Source organism: Apis cerana, linkage group LG1 (genome assembly GCF_029169275.1).
Source record: "Apis cerana isolate GH-2021 linkage group LG1, AcerK_1.0, whole genome shotgun sequence".
Taxonomy (NCBI): domain Eukaryota; kingdom Metazoa; phylum Arthropoda; class Insecta; order Hymenoptera; family Apidae; genus Apis; species Apis cerana.
The window spans coordinates 23,878,588-23,891,624 of NC_083852.1; the positions used below are offsets into that span (position 1 = coordinate 23,878,588).

Genomic DNA, 13,037 nt, shown 5'->3' on the forward strand with positions numbered 1-13,037 from the left:
ATTCGGTTGATTGGGAAAATGGCGGTCGAGACGCGGCGTTTCGCGCCGATTCTGAATTCTTAATAATACTAGAGCGTACGAGGAGCGGGTAATACGCGTTTTGAAAAGAAGGTCGGTCGAGTAAAGTAAACCTTGAGAGACAGGAGGCTTGAGAAAATTGGCCTGGAACGCGCATGAATTTGAAAGGGAAAAAAAGGTGTCATAATAACACTGTGTTAAAGAGTCGATTCCGAGATAGCTGCCAGCTTAAAACTTCCCCAATCCCATACTTTTCTTCCTCTTGAAACAGGTATTTAAAAATAAACGAATTTTTGAATAACACGAAACGATGGAAAGATAACGAAAAGTGTACCTTATTGTAAACCTAAGAGACGAATCGATCTTTTTAACAATTTATATAATGTAGACATTTATTATAAATAAAAAGGTGAAACGAAATCACTTTTGATTATGATTTTACAAAAAAAAAATAATAATAATAACAATATATATATAATCGAAATCAAAAGAAATTCATTGATCGACAAAGCTAATCAAAAATTTTCTTACATAAGGTATCATCGAATATCTATCTTTATTTCAAGCATTCAACACAATTCCTAAAACAAAATAATTTACGAGAACTTGAACTACTAATCGGATTATACATATACATCATCCCTCATCAAAAACAGATACGATTTCGTACACGTTTCCACCGCTGGTCCCGCCATCCCCTATCAGATCGAATTAACAAATTAAATAACGATCGTGGAGGGAGGATATAAACGCGCACGTAGCCTGCTGTTTCATAACTCGAATCGAGTATTCCTTATCGCGGCGTGGTTGTTACGGAACACCTTGTACACCTTGGGTTAGATAGAGAAAAGATGGAGGATCGCAGAAACGGCAGCAACTCGAACACGAAGTACTCCTCCGCCTATCGCGTCCGTGGAGATAGAGGGTGCCGGCGGCCAACCTTTTCTGTGAAAGTGCCACCTAAAACTTTAAATCTCGCATCTTACGTACGCCTAAAACGGCGAAATATTTCATCCCACTCGCCAACATGGTCACCTCCCCCTTCTTTCGATTATCTTTCCTCTCTCACAACCCCCTTCGAACTACTTCTTCTTGAATCGATTCTAAAACGAAGAATCTCCCCTTCTCTCGAAATAATATCCCTCCACGGATTTTATACAACCGTCGTTCTTCCGTTCCCTTCCGTAAGCAGCCGCCTGTTCCAAGGCGACGAGAAGAAGAAAATAAAGATACGTTTATTAATCCCACGCGTCTCCTCCCGTCGCAATTCTTGTTACGGCGCGATACACGCGCGATTCGTCAGCCTCGCAATTTTACTCTCCCTCCGAATTTTACTCGGAGGAAAAAAAGGAAAAAATTTCTCTTCACTTTTCCCTTCCCTCCGATCTTGCAACCTCGTCCAATATATATAGCGCGGCGGCGAAAATTCGATGAATTAACGACACGCCGCTCGATAAACAGCGAACCTCTTAATTTCGCGCAATTACCAGCAACGATACCAGCGGGAAATTGGTGTAACGAATGCCCTGCGGGGAAAGAAGGGAGGGGGTCGCGTGAAACTGACGTTGGAAGTTGCCTACCATTACCAGTTTCGTTCGAAACTAAGGCGAGGTCCACGAACTAGGTTATCCCTCCGAAGCGTGTTTTCGAGTCGCGTTAACGCCATTCGAGGAGGAAGCTGGGCCCCCGCAACTGTGCCACGAACGGCCAATAAGGGAGGGGAGGAAGAGAAGGTGGTTCCAAGTGGTGAAATCGAAGGCAAACGGGGCATTTGATATTCTCGGGGATCGTGATTGTCCCCCGATCGGAACGAGAACGAAACGGAGAGAAACGGAGGAAAGACGAGGTTGAGGCGCGAGGTTGAGGATGACGAAAAGAGAGAGAGTAAACGCGGTGGCGATAGAAATAAGAGGAGGACACGGAGGGGAGGGTCACGGAGGGTATAAAAGCGTTACCTCGAGCGATAAACTTTGGTCGGAGCGATCCTCGGGGAAATAAAGTTGCGGAATGGATAGGAAGAGGAGCCCTCGACGCGTCGTCCTCTTCTTTTCGCTTGACCCCTGACGAGTAACGCGAGAAGCATCCACCTCGTTCGTCGTATTTTTTTCAACCTCCGAATATATTCGACTTACATTCCATTTCCGACCTTGGCTTCCATATTATTTCCTCGCGTGTAGAAACTACGTGATCCCTTTAATTTAATTCCCACCAATCGAGTTTTCTCTCGCGTGACTTTTCGTCCCCTCCATGCGAGAAAATTAATAGATCCGACTTTTCCTTCCCCCGGATTCCACCTCCGCTCCCTGCTTCCCTTATCTACGTTCATCCAAATCAATCCCTTCGAAACTAGCGAAACTTTCGCGAACTTTGCCTCGCGGAGCGTTTACTCCCTTCGAACATCTTCCAACCAAATCTACCCAATTACTCGACATCGTCCTCATCACCGCCCGCAAAATCGCGGGTAAAGGATGGATGTCACCCCCAAACCCTGATAACTATCTGTCTTCTTCTTCTTCTTCTTCTTCTTCTTCTTCTTCTTCTTCTTGTGCTTCTCATTCTTACACACCGTGAATTCCCGAAATTTTATCCAACGTCGTCCACGAACGGTTTCGCCAGATTCACTGACACGAATAACGCTCCGGTGGGTACGTTTCGCCCCTCGATGTTCCCCTCCCCTTCCATCTCGAGGGTACACGGGCCAGAAAATGGAAGTCGGGATCTCGAAAAGTCGGGCACCAGCCGGGTGAGACGCGATTCGTCTGGTTACCTTCATACCTGGCTGGATTCGAGACGGCCTGTATCCCTGTTGGAAATCACCTACGACGAGCAATTTTCGATCCTCCTCGGGGGTGGTGGGCTTTCGTTCAACCCCTTCCCAATGTATATATGTATACACGTATTTAAACGAGGATAGAAGGGTCGGTATTTTCGGTTGATTTCGTATTAAAATTATAATACCGTCAATCGTTACCGCGTGAAATCGATGGTCGTTATTCGCGTTTGATTATCGTTACAACGATAGAAATTCAAAACCGATATCGCGTAATGCTTATTGCACAAAGGTGAGCGCGAGCGAGCGCCATCCTCGGTAATTACTACTCATTAAATTAATACCGGGCATTATGCGCTCGGAAGAGAAATCGACCGTGCACCCCTCCTTTTTTTTAACCCATTCTCGCGACACCTTTGACTTATAGCACCGCAATCCCCTTCCAGCCAACTCGCTCGTTCGTTTTCGGTCGAAAAATTGAAATATCTTCTCTCGTCTCGTTTTAAAATTTCTTGTCTCCAATTATTTATAGATATAGCGTTTCTTTTTTTATACTTTTCGAACGTTTCGTTCGTTTATATTTTATTTTTTTTTTTAGATCGACGTTTAAATGAAAATATCATTTGATCATTTGGAAACGAATAAATTGGCGCTTCTTTTTCAAAAAAAAAAAAAAAAAAAAACATTTGTAAGCGGCATTGTTCATTCGATACGGATAAGCGAGTAAAAATGAAACATCTGAAAATTGTTGCAATTTATGCAACTGCAAATAATATCAATTCATCGTGATCGGATATCACTTTTGTCTCTGCAATCGTTGTATATATCATTATACCGTACAGTATCTTTCCGCTCTTTCAATTTTTTCCCCCTCGCTTTCCGACCATTTTTCGTTTCTCATCCATCAATTCTCGGGTTAATTAAATCAATCAGGAATCCCGGAGTTGGCCTGTTTCCGATCTTCCCAATTTCGAAAAATTTAATTTTACATTTTTTTTTTAATAACAATCACTCTTTTATCCCGCTATTTTTTATTTTTTTATTTTTTTTTTTTTTTTTTTACGTTTCATCGAGCTATTTCGTCGCACGTATATATCCCGAAGGTTTCGACGGAATCGATATCTATAACGTTGTACAATCGAGTTCTTACGATGTATCAAGATCCTCGATGAATTCGATACAATGCGTTAACACGCGTTTCGAAACGCCGTTTCGTATCGAACGCGTTCTCAGATTCTCGATGGAATCGATACACCCGCCATTGCGTTCCATGTAACTCCTCCCTCCCCTCCCCTTAAGGAGGCATTGGTGATGCACGTATATATCATTTTCAAGATCTCTCGGAGAAACGAACCGTCTCATAATTGGAGTTTTATTCCACGAGAAAACAAATATTGCGATTGATCGGGTATAATTTCTTCGTTCGATACGAAAGTTGATAGTTCTTTTTCCGGTAAACAGAAGGATAGTTGCCAAGTGAGGCAAGTGAAAAATAAATAAAATATATGGTGGAAAAAAATATATCATCTCGATCGTGATCGTTCCTTTTTTTTTTTATCACGATTAACTCTTATCCCGGTTGTTCTTAAAAAATTTTACAAACGAACGAATGCTCGTGTATAATGGGAGATAGAAAAGAAGAGAAAAAAGAAAAGAACGTCAAAGGGAAAATTCTTATTCGAACGAGATGCTCTGTAAGTTTGTAGCGATAAAGCTTTGTAAATGAGTTTTTTTTTCTTTTTTTAAGCACCTATAGGCGAGCAATCCACCATACACAGGTATATAAATTATGCACGTCTGCAGGTATAAATTGCTCGTCTGCAGGCATTTCATAACGATCGAAAGATATCGAACAAAAGATTTTCCATTTATCATTCTCATTCATTCCCTCATTTCAATGAATATCGCCGGTTATTCTCACCGCGGAATCTAGAAATCCGTATCCACAATTTTTCCCCCTCCAAATAAATGAATTAATTTGTTACGCGAAATGCCGCTCTATTATTCAATTTCCCCATCCATTCTCCGAATTAATAAGAATATATCGACGACTCATCTTATCCTTTTATCGTGATACCATGTAACAGGACCTGCAAATTGAATTTGACCAATCAAATAAAATTATATATACATATATTAATAATTCTCGATATTTCGACAGCTCTTCTTTCCACCCTTATCAAAACAATAATCCTATCCTAAACTCAGACTAAACACCGATGCACTAAAAAACTCCCCCTATATTTTTCGTCCCCTACTCCAACAATGATCTCGCGCCGCGAGGGACCTCTCTCGGCCGATTGTGGAAATCCAGATGGGAGAACAACAAGGATTACGTAAACCGCGAGAGCGTAGACCGCACGGCCGTGAAGATGTAGAGGCGGATAAGGAAGACAGACGATGGACGATAAAACGTTGGACTCGTCTCCCGATCGTTATTAACGTGGAAAGTGTGTCGTTACAGGCTTATTATCCAACCCGTTCTAATTAAATTGGATCAGCGCGATGAAGCGTATCGTGAAATTCTCGGTTAATGGTCTCACGCAGACCCATAACGCCGCGCCCTTCGTTAGCCGGTCCTTCGATGCCCGCCCGCCCTCGACATGCAACGTTTCCGCTCTACCGCGATCGACCCGTGATAAATTTCGTTATTTCGCCCGGCCTCGGATCGTGACGGATCGATCGGAGTCGCGGCCGGTCGGGAAAGGGCCGAACAATGGGGGAAAATCGCATTGTTCCCTGGAAACAAGGGTTTCTTTGCGTTCCACCGGATGGAATCAAACTTATTCTCGAGAGAGAGAGAGGGACATTGACCTGGCTTTTACCCTCGTTCCTAGTTTCATGTATAAGAGACGGAGTTGATATCGAAACATCGTGATTAATGGTCATCTACGCATCGATAGAGGGATAATGATTGTTCTCGAGAGAGAGAAGGAGAGGGAGAGAGAAATTTCTAGCTTCTCTCGTCTCTGCTTTAAATTTTGTTCCATTTTGTTTCTCCCGGTTTAACGAGTTGGTTGGTAATTTTCGAGGAGGCAAAGTAAGTTGTCGGCGAAACAAATATGGCGCGGTTGGTTGGTTAAACCTGTGAATGTAACTCGGATTAATACGGGGAAAATACGGGGTGGGTGGAAATGTTGTAACGTTTATAATGAACCGTATTTCGAATGATACGGTGTAACAATACGGTATAACTCTCGAATTAATACGACCAAGGTGTGTGTGTGTATGTGTATATGTATATATATATATATACATATATATAAAATATATATATAGTATTTGTTCAACTGGTAACGAGGATGGCTGGTGGGTGCTCGGTTGAAAAGTTATTTAAAAGCGCCACTCCACTCCACGGCTTAGCTCGTTTCTTTATCTCGAACAGATATTAAACGAGGCACGCAAATAATAATTCACGTTCCCCTGTCCCTCCTCCCCCTTCTCTGGTTTGTTTCCATTCTCCTTCTCCCCTCCCTCCCTATCCTCCCCTATCCAAGTCGCGCTTCCACTTCTCCTCCTCCTCCTCCTCCTCCTCTTCCTCCGCGATGGAAACGAATGAAAATTGACGTACGAACGAATGGAGCGACGATTAAACCGTGCGAAAGCGTGTGTGCAAATTTCGTAGAAAATCGGCCGTTGTGTCAGGGAAATTTAAAACGGACAGGTTGATTCGATTATTAGCGGTTGGCCGTTTTATGTTATACGTTACCCTAATGAAACATTGTAAATTTCACGCTCAACTCCGGGCAAACGATTGGCCTGAGTAACAGGGGATATCGTTAAACGATTTCGAGTTAAAAGTTCATTGGCATCGCTTGGATCATTGCTTCTCGTGGATCAATGGAAGAGCTTGTTCGCATCCCTTCCACGGTATATCTGTTTACTGTGTCCCTGTTAACGTGTTATCCCTGACGCGTTAAGGGACGTAAGTTATCGACGATGCTCGCTCGTTGCAAATTTAACTTAACAGAGAAAGGGAGGGGAAGAAAAGGAAGAGAACGGACGCTAAGGGAAGTATGCTTTCACTTTTTTTGTTTTTTTCCTTTTTTTAATAAACGCGATACCACAAAAGCTTTCTCGTGAAAGAAAGAAAACGTAAATAAGAGAGGGAGGGAAGGAGAGGGAAAGAAAAATCCAACTCTCTCGAGTAGATTATTCGAAGGATCGTTAATTATAAAATACACGCGGATCCAAGAGTCGTGTTCATCGTTAGTCCGCCAGCGCGATGTTCGATGGCGGACCAATAACACGTTTAATGTTCACTCGTTCGTTGGAAAAATTTTCCTCCTCGCTGCTTTTTTAACAAGCCGATTTATCTTGTTGTTCGCCGCTTCTTTTTTTTTTTTTCTCCCCGTCAGATCCGTCGAGATGCCAGGCGGATTTCGCGTTTTTCGCCCCTCGTTTTTATAAAAAAAAAAAGAAAACGAAAAGAAAGAAAGAAAGAAAGAAAAAGGAGAGATAAAGAGGGAAAGAAAAAAAATCTCACCGCTTCTATTCTATCCTGTATCCATTATAATAATAAGTGGCCACCGTCGTCAATTTCAATTTTCCTCCAAGGTATTTTCGACCATTTTTAATTCAGAATTTTTATCCAAATGATCGCATCAACCGTGAATATACTAATTTCGAGGAACAATCGGGTTAAATTCCCACCACGATTTCTCCTTTCTCTTCTTTTCGTTAACTTCCATCCCACCCCTAATTTCCACTCCTTTCATTCGAGACCGTTTAAGACCGTAAGACGTATCGACTTATATCTTTCAAGACCTATGCACCTATCATTATTAATGGTGAAACTTGACGATACGCGCGGTTTAACGTTTAAAAACGATTCTCTATATTCGATATTACGATATTCACGATTCAGTGAAAGGCTTCTCTTATTTCATTCATTCGTTCTCTAACTTCGATCAAGTCAACAATCACGAGGATCGATGAAACTTATAGCCTCGTCTTTCAAACGTCTTTAATCCTATCTATCCAATTTGTAATACACAATTGAATCGTCATTTCGCGTGATGGAACACACGCGAAAGAAAAATCGGTCGATCGTGCCTTCTTCTTAACTGGTTGGGAGAGACTTTTATTTCGAATCGATACATCCGAATCCTAATAAAACCAACGACCAAAATTACGATACTCCGTAATCTCTAATACAAGAGTGTGTAATCCAAATCCGCACGTACACACACGCGCGTAGATCGAATTTAATTTAATACCCCCCTCCTTTCCAGGTTCGTTTCGACGATCCCGCGAGAAGAAAATGTTTACCCTGGCGCACAGGTCGGGGAGAAGCCTGGTTCTAGAGTGTCATAAGTTCTTAATCCCTTTCGTAGCCTTCCATCGGTAAACACCCTCGACACACACGCACACACACGCGCGCGTACACGATACGCCAGAAGCGTCATCCCGTCCCCTTTATGGGGGTTCGAATTGAACACGGTTGGGACGATTAAGACTTCCGGTGTAGACAGGGAATGTGTCTGCAGGCCAGTCGTATTGATAAATATCCGATTCGCTTTCAATCTTTGCCAACGACAACCAGTGGTATTCAAAGTCGGAGGAAGAAGGAGAGAGAGAGAGAGAGAGGGGGGAAAGAGAGATGGACGAGAGGGGGATGATCGATCACGAAGACTAATGACGAGGAGGGAGTGTGGAGAGGCGTATGGAGGGGGTGTGGCGTAAAAGAAAAAAAGGGTAGCGCAACAAAGAGAAGGATCGGTCGTCGACACGACGGATCGAGTCCCGTAATTTGTCGACAGCCAGCAACGATCGGCCACATCGGGTGGGAAGGGAGACAGAGAACGGGGATCTCGGCGTGTAAAACTGGGACGAGCGTAGAAACGAACGCGGTGGTTAACAGTGGAAAGCCACCCCTTCGGCCAGCCACGCGAGTCACCTATCCACCATGATCAATGGCACGTAGCACGCTGAGAAGAAAGCTTCGCCCTCTCCTCGCCTGTGAATTTATGGCGGACTACTCCACCATGCCCTTGAGCGTCCCGCCACGCTTTTATAATTATGCCTCCGTAAACGAGCCTTCCGGCTCCCTATTCCACCCCGATTTTAACCGTCAATTTCCGGTATATAAAGTGGAATCATATTCTTTCCGATGATCGTTCTTACGGAGAAGGATGTCAGAAATCGTTTTTGGAATTTCGAGGAATTTCGAAAAGAGATTTTAAATTAGAAATTCCTTTCCCTCTCTCTTTTTTCGTTCCACCCCCTCGATCCGCTTCACTCCGATAAATGTCGTTACAAATTCATTTCCCTGCAATGCGATTAATTGCGCTAAACAGGTTAAGTATCCCATCGATCGGTCGAGATTTTTCTCCTCTCTCCCTCCCTTTCGACCCCTGTCCGTCCTTCTCGCGGTCCAACGACCACGTTCTGCGTAATACCTGACTCTTTCACGTGCGGTTACAACGAGAGCCTCGTCTTGAGATGCTAACAGAGAATTGCTATAATTCGCCCGTCCTGTGTTTTCACGTAACGGTTTACGTTATAACTCGATTCGAATACGCTCCGAACGAAAAGTTTTCGTACGACGATCGAAAAAGCGAGCCGTTCGAAACGGAAGAGAAATATGACAAAAATATATCGAATTATAGAATAACGCCTCTCGTGGAAAGGGAGGATCTTCGAGTTACATCAATTTCCCCCTTTCTGCCTTTCGACCAACTCTTCTCTTGCCCTCCACTCCGGACGATTTGCATGAATAACGAATCGTTGAACGAATCGTGGAGGAGAGAAGTCGACGAGAAAATTCGAAACGTACGTGACGCGTGTGTGGAAGCGCGGGTTTTAATCACGAATATATGTATATATGTGTGTGTGTATATATATTCGACGACACGCCTGAGGCATTTGCATTTAGAAAATTATATGTGTAATTAGCGCGCGTGAAACGAATACGTTGCACGCGCGTGGCGCGGGAGAAAGTTCATTAGCGGGGAGGGTGGAAATTTTTGCGTACAGTTTCGAGCATATAGCGACAGATTTTTTTCGGCAACGATTTTTCTCCTTTCTCTTTTCCTTTTTCCCTCCCCCTTTATTCGAGGCTGGATTTCATCTTGGATAACAGGCCGTCACGGGGGTTTAACGCGCCTCGAGTTCGTTAATTTTGCGGGATTATTAAACTAGAACCGGTCTCCTACGATCTCCCGTAATTAACCACGATCAACGTTTCGCTTGAGATTTTGCGGATCGAATATTAAAGCGGGTACCGGGGCCGGGTGAAGCTTTATACGCGTCATAAATATACAGGGGATGTTTTGGAAAATGCATGTATTGAAATATTCCTATATTCGTGGTTTGAATTCTGCGCAGGGGTGATCCGGTATTATCGTATATGTAAATGATATCGGAGGGAAAGCAGGATACGAAGTTAAAATTTGAGCGTTTAATTTTTCGAGCGTAATTCGATTAATAAGTGCCGTTATGAATTCGATTCCTTTGACAAAAGGAGCCGAGTTTCGATTTCATAAAATTATTCCTTCAAAGATATCGCGACGAGTTTCTTTTAAACATTTCTTCTTTGCCTGCTTATAGCTACGACACAAGAGATTTATTTATTTAGCTAGTCGAGCGATCAAATCGAATCTTCTTAGGGGCGATACAGAAATTATTAAACACGATGTAAATTTTCAGTTGCAAGTTTTCGTAAACGGATTATTACTTTTTCTTTTCCTCTCTTCTTTTTGAAACTGTTGGATCGTTCGCTCTCCTTCGACAATTGTCAAAGAACGAGAGATAAAAAGAATCTTCTGAAAAACTGAAAAATCTCGGTCTAATCTCCGAATTTCAATCTCCCTTTTCTTATCCTCCATATCTATTTATTTAGAAAGAAAAGTAAAAGTTGGATCCTCCGATTCTCGAATCTGGACGACGTTAATCGTCGAGAGAATGGAAGGAAAGAAAGGTGGCAGAAAGGCACACATACGTGTAGGTGTGCGGGATAAACGCATTATCATCCTCGCGAACACGCGAGGTTGAAATAAGGTTTCGCTTTGTTGATCGAGTTCGTTGTAAACCAGTCGACACGGTTGAACTTCCTTCAGGGATTTTAGTCGCGACAAAGTGACGGATAAATTGGATTTCCTTCGTCTTACTCTAAAATGCCATTAACTTGGTCTCCGGTTATCTCGTGCTTCCCCTCCGTTCGAGGGAAAATTAAAAATAAAATAAAAAAGGGAAGAGGTTCGTTAAATTTTAATAAATCCACGGCCACGGATTATCGAGTTTCGACGTCATTAAACGGTACTCTTTGTTAGGCCTTCTCCTCCTCCTCCTCCTCCTCCTCTTCTCGGAAATTACGCGAAGAAAAAGACGAAAGAAACGCGTAGAAAGAGATTCGATCGAAGCCACCACCTTCTTGTCGCGAAATGGAAATGGAAAGAAAAAATGGGCGAGGAGAAGAAGCCGAGGAGAGAAGGGAAGCACGAAAGCGTGCGTGAGACTCACTTTCAGCGCGGGGATGTGGTACACGGTTGGTCCTGGCTGGGACCAGCTCTTTGCGCCGAGATCGGGGATCCCTTAAGAAGAGACGCAGTTAGATCTAGTTCCAGGGTGCACGGTTACACAGCGGGGTCGGGGGCCGAGACGTTGCGAACCCGAGACGTTGGAGATCGGTGAAAATTAACCCTCAAAGGAGGGCTGCGATCGGGGACACATGATAATATCCCCCGTACACTCGCGGGATACTCACGGGAGCCACACTTTGCGTTCTTTGGAGCGTAGCAATAGTAACGGTAGCAGTAGTAGGTGTTTCCGTAACGATAAATCCGGCACAAAAACCACCGTCGAAATTTTCTTTCAGTCACTCTCGGACGATGATCAAATTACAAATCCCTCCTCTTCTTCTCTTCTTACGAACGTTGTACAAAACGTTGCACACGAGAGACAAGCTTCCACGATTTATCCACCACGGAACGTGGTATAACGTAGAAAGGGATGGGACAGGTTCCAACACCACCACCACCACCAAAAAGAAAAAAAAAGAAAAAAGAAAGAGATAACTTTTCCTCTCGTCCGTTGGAGAAGGAAATCACTGAACGACTCACGATTGACCGCACACTCGCGACAGCGCACAGCGGAGTAAACTCATCTCACTGGTGAAATTTATTTATCTCGGCCGATGATGATGATGATGGGACGTAGAAGTAAGCGTTTTCTTTTCAAAAGCGTCGCTCGTTGGTAGAAGAGTTCCGTGGTGTTCGAGCGAGGCCAGCCGAAGGAGAGAGAAAGAAAGAGAGAGAGAGAAAGAAAGAGAGAGAGAGAGGGAGAGAGAGAGAGTTCCTCTGTTCTCTCGCGACAAAAGTGTGTCACGCGAGGAAGAAACCACCACCACTGCGATCGAACGTAGTCCGCCGCTGCCGAGTCGTCGTTCTCGTTGTTGTCGTCGTCGTCGTCGTCGTCGTCGTCGTCGTTGCCCTCTTCCGCTCCTTCGTCGTTCTCGTCGTTCTCGTCGTCCTCGTCGTTCCGGGTATATATCCCAGTAAACCTTCCTCCTTCTCCTTTCGCGTATATATACGTATCTCTCTCTTTCTGTCGCGCACCTCCTCCCTCGGTTCCTTGTTTCGCGTCGTCGAGCTGTTGTCGCCGAGGAGAAGAAGAAGAAGAAGAAGAAGAAGAAGAAGAAGAAAAGAAGGAGGAGGAGGAAGAGGGTTTGGAGGTTCTCTCGCGCTCGAGCAACGGGTCAAGCACGCACCGCACAAGCAGCACCACCAGTACGTCGAAGGGAAGTCGGGTCGCGCGAGAAACGAGGGAGAGAGAGAGAAAGAGAGAGAGAGGAGAGAAAGAGAGCGAGCGTGAGTCACCGGGAGAAGATACGAGATATCGAAATCGTGCGTATCACCACTCACTGCTCCGCTCGCACCGAGTTCACACCGAGCGCCGTATCCGTGTGCGTGTTCACTCGCGTATATACTCGCGAGGCAAGAGCAAGTAACGGCGCAGAGACGCGGCAACGCGACGCGTACGATGCTGTCCGCTCGACGTTTCAACGCGTTCTCCTCCCCCCTCCTTTTCCGCCTCGGCGAAACGGCGAAAGGGTGCTCGCCACCGTGTGTCGTTCGCCCGCTCCTCCTCCTCCTCCACCTCCTCCTCCTCTTCTCTCGTTCGCTCGACGCGGCGGCGTAACGTTAACGAACGTGCGTGAACAACTTGGACGAAGGCGAGGAAGAAAAAATATACACGTATACACGTACATGCGCGTGTATACTCGAGGGAAACGTATAAATACGAATAC

At 44.4% G+C, this 13,037-nt stretch overlaps 1 protein-coding gene across 5 annotated transcripts in view; it reads right to left on the minus strand.

Moving 5' to 3' along the window:
* Window positions 1-13,037, minus strand: part of LOC108002013 (NAD kinase 2, mitochondrial) — a 99,315-nt gene that overhangs the window by 75,232 nt on the left and 11,046 nt on the right. Inside the window, exon 1 of one of the 5 annotated variants that reach the window (XM_062086925.1) lies at window positions 11,252-13,035. The exons of the other annotated variants lie outside the window; for them this stretch is intronic. The gene's annotated coding sequence lies outside the window, so the exon portion shown is untranslated. Of the gene's footprint in view, window positions 1-11,251; window positions 13,036-13,037 lie in introns of those variants that run through there. 5 annotated transcript variants of the gene reach the window in all.